A 4865-nucleotide genomic window follows, 5' to 3' on the forward strand; every position below is an offset into this window, starting at 1 on the left:
AGTACACAGTGTGATTTGACACCCCGCTGTGATGAAGGGGAGGTGGGAGTGTGGAGTGGGATACAACTGGGCCTGAATTACAAAATGAATCATCAGTGAAAGAAATAATTAGAGGTATATGACTAAATTATTATTGGATTGAGATAATTGAGTGAAATGCTTAGTATTGCTTGAGGAAGTTCCCAAAGCAAATGTGCCATTCAAATCTGCACATGTTTGTTAATGGTTTTACTTTTGCTTCTACGAAATATGGGAGACAGCAATATTTCAAAGCAATGTTTCAAAGTGCATTTCACGTTAAATTATAAAAGTGTTTCATCTTCAAGTGTGTGTGAGGGATGGTGTGGTGAGAATGTAAAAGAGAAAATGTTAAAACATACAGATACTTGTGCCAACCCTAGCTATTGCTGCTCCTTAATATACAGTGTGCCCCAAAATGTGGACACTTAAGCCACATTAAAAAAACGTATGACTGTCTTTGCATTATATAACAAAGTATCAAAGCAAATGGCATTTATTGAATTAATAGTTTGTGCTGAATAAGCAGATTCGATCAAAGGAAAATAGGGACAGGAACTTTAAATAGAAAAATAACAAAGTTAAAAAGGATTATATTAACCTGTATTATAAAAAGTACCCAGTCCTCACACTTAAAGGGATAGTTCACCCAAAAATTAAAATGCTCTACTCATTTACTCGCCCTTATGCCATTACAGATGTGTAACCCTTTCTTTCTACTGCTGAATACAAATGAATATTTTTAGAAGAATATCTCTGCTCTTAAGAACTATACAATGCAATGGAATAGTGACCAAAACTTTGAAGATCCAAAAGCACATAAAGGCAGCGTAAAAGCAACCCATAAGACTCAGTTTAAAGTTTAATCCAAATCTTCAGATGCGATATGATAGATGTGGGTGAAAAACAGATCAATATTTAAGTCATGATTTTTACTATCAATCTCCAATTTCACTTTCTTCTTCTTCTTTTTTTGGAGATTCACATTTTCATGCATATCACCCCCTTCTGGGAAGGGAGGAGAATAGATAGAAAATAAATTAAATATTGATCTTTTTCTCATCTACACCTATCATATCGCTTTTGAAGATAAGAATTTTACCACTAGTGTCTTATGGATTAGTTTTATGCTGCCTTTATGTGCTTTTTGGTGCTTCAACATTTTGGTTCTCCTCACCTGCATTGTGAGGACCTACATATTTTTCTAAAAACCTTTGTTTGTGTTCAGCAGAAGAAAGCCATACACATCTGGAGTTTTCATTCATTAAATTTTTGGGTGAACTATCCCTTTAAAGAAACATTCATTTTTAATCTGATTTGACCTATTCAAAAGAATCAAAATGATCAAAAGACTTGACTCAAATGATTATTTCATGGATTGGACATCACTATCACTGATCCGCATGCATTTTCAATAATTAATTATGAACTATTTTTTTGCAGTGTTCAGTTGCATAAGTAACACAGTGGTCTGGAGAAATGTCTGGAATTAGGAGAAGTATATATAGCTGCAGGCATTACTCCAAAAAGGGTTCTGAGCTCCAAATCGGCATTAAAGATATAGGGAGCCCCTAAGCTGTGAGTGGAAGTGACGCCCCCCTTTTAAAGTTGGCTCAACCCCCTTTTGGAGTAACCCTGGCACTATTTTGAGATTCCACCCCATTTGGAGATCTCTGGTCTGCAGCTATACCTACTTGAGAATTCGCCAAACCTGTAAATTAGAAGGGGGTGTTCACATACATTTTGGCTATATATTGTATGTCTAAATACCCCTAACCCTTACTCCTAACTTGTATATTGAAAAAGGCCAGTTTTGGGTGTTTTTATGTAAATGTGTCCAATATTTCCAGTTCATTTAAGTTGTCTTTGTGCTCTTTTGAGATGTTTACAAAATGTTTTTAGGGTTTGTCCATTCACAACTCTCCACTGACCTCATCAAATGTTTGCTCATTTACTCCAGCCTTCCAAAATTTGGACAGCTTTTCTTCTAATTATAATTAGCTATTTTTTTTTTCCAGTAAATATACTAATCCTTTTACGTACAAGGCAGAGGTTGTGCTCTGCATTTCCGACCAATTTGGAGAGTCCTGGTCACCAAAATCTCCATAGTTTTGCTTCTCATTTGCATGCATTAAGGTGAAAGCCAATTGCAGCTCATGTAGATTGGGCCGAACAAGCAGAATAGATAATGGAAATGAGGAGCGCAGCTTTAATGAGCAAAATAATAAAGTTAACCAAGATCATTGGAGGATCTCACGTGCTGAGAATCTATCACACTTCCTGTGAGACTCCCCTCGGTTATTAATGCAATTCTCCTTATAAAAACCCCATAAAATCTAGAGCCCAAGAGAGATGAATTAATTTACATCCTAGATTTCGCATCAGGGATCAATAAAAAAGTTGTCTGTCTGTATGATTTTCCTCAAGGCATCAGAAGATGGTTCAAATGAAGTTGATTTTGTTTCGTGTATATGAAATCAAACATTTACAGATGTGAGTGAAAGCTTAATAGAGTGCAGTGTTTGGGAAGCTACTCAGAAATTGTAACTTGTTAAGTTACAAGCTTTTTTTATAATTAAGAGTAGTTTATCTACATGCTATCTTACTTGAACCTTTTTTTATTTACATTACAACTACAAAACTATCTAACAACATTGAGCATGTTTATATCACATGTATAGCAATAATATCAAAAACATGCATTTACATGATAATTAAGTGAACCGCCAATCACATGCAGCATAGTGCGAGACAAACGATACGTTTCTCGCAAGAGAATCATCGCAAGAATCTTCTCTGCTGAAGATCTTCATGAAAATTATGAAGAATTTAAAGACATTTACACAGCAAGAGGAAACATCACAGCTGCTGCGAAAGAAGGAGAGGACTGCTGAAAAAAATCTGATTGTGATCAAAAAATATTAAATTAGCTGACATATTGGTGTGATCGTAGCTTTATATACAGTAGGTCCACAATAAGACAATTTTGTCTTATTAATTTTAAAAGATTAGTATAATGAGCTTTAGTATTCATTTAAATGATAAGCTTAATTAAATTTCATACTATTAGAAACTAGAGCACTAAAAATGTGAGCAATTGGAAAATGAGTAGATGCACTAATAATACTAATATCAATATTGGAGAGTAATTACGTTTTTTATATTTTAAAATCTTTTGATCGTTGTTGATATATGCAGCATTAATCTATTTTACTTGTAACTATGTAATTATTTTAGGTTTATTTTTTCATAGATATTTTATGGCCAGTGTGGGAAAATGGGAAAAGTGGGAAAGTGTCTTTAGATAAAATGCTGCCCAAAATATATTTCTTGCAAATAAATAATTATCATAAACAGCAGATTTTGTTGATTTTTCTAATATTGTCTCTTTGTAGTGTGCTTTAAATTTGTTTGAGATCTCTTATTGTGAACATAACCTTCCCCGGAGCAGGTTAGTCATTTAATGTATGTTACTATGGTGAATAACTTTTATGAAAACCTATCTACCTTAATGGTACCGCAAATTCAGAATTCACTCAAACTAAGTTTCAATTTACCAAGCTAGCTGCTTAATCCTGCTTTGTGACAGGCCACGAGTCTCACAGAATGAACATTATTAAAACACATTTTTTGCAAACTGACATGTGGCATGTTCCTCATTGCGCCACCGTGTCCTGGTGAAATTAACACTAGAGGTGTTACAGCAACTGCGTTTTATTCACAGCTGATTATGACTTAGAAACACTTATGTTTCACTCTATTATTCACACACTACTATGTTATGATATCTAAATAGTTTTACTCTATCGCATCATTTAAAAAAACAATTTTAACGCTTGTATTACAGACCCACCTGCATTAACACGTTTATTCCAATGTGACTGGCTTCGGCAGCAGCTCATCCAATAGAGTGCTGGACTTTGAACACGGCAGACTGCTGATTTGAACCCAGCCAAACATGCAAGCTGAGAAGACAAACGTGTCACAGAAGGGACACAAAATGACGCACTTGCCTCAGAAAATTTGCTTTTCCTGTCACAGCTGCTTTTTCTACACTATCAGTTATGTTTAGGTGCTGGTAAAGGGTAAATAAGTCTGTTATGTTCACCTCTCAGTTGCATTTAGGACACTATTGGTTAGGTTAATGTTAAAGTTTTAAGTTAGGAAGGTACGTTTTACTTGTTAATACCTTCATCTATTATGCTTTTGGGGCCCCTTGCAACTATCACTAGGAAACTGCAGCCAAAAGTAATGAAGCACATAATTTAGTTTTGCTAATATTATGCCATGGTCACATCATTTTCATTAGATCAGACTGCAAATATCAGAATGTTTTATTTATATTATATATTTTCCAATCAGAGTAGTATTTGTAAGGCAAAAAAACAATACGGAATAATTAATTATTTGATATTATATGATATTTTATATATTGATTTCAAAAAAGTATGTAAAATGACACGGGTACACAGCAAAAAGTCGAGTGTTGAATTAACTCTCACAGAGTTGATTTCAACACTTTTTGAGAGTTTATATAGCTCCACACTCTCTGGAGTCAAGTTAACACTTTCACAATAGTTAAACATTTAACACTATGCCAGAGTTCCTTCTTTGACTCTATAAAGTGTTAAAATAACACTAAAAGGGATACAGAAAAACAACATTGTTCAGAGTTACATGTTTAACGTAGAATTAGTTTTCATCAGTACAGTGTCAAAAAAAACTACTAAACATAGTTAAATAAACTCCAGCACACAACATAATTTCAATCAACTTGTTTATTTTTAATTCTCTTTTGCAGTACAATTTCAAGTTGATTTAAAACATTGCAAAAGAAGGTATGATAT

The sequence above is a fragment of the Xyrauchen texanus genome, chromosome 25 (genome assembly GCF_025860055.1).
Source record: "Xyrauchen texanus isolate HMW12.3.18 chromosome 25, RBS_HiC_50CHRs, whole genome shotgun sequence".
Classification (NCBI taxonomy): Eukaryota; Metazoa; Chordata; class Actinopteri; order Cypriniformes; family Catostomidae; genus Xyrauchen; species Xyrauchen texanus.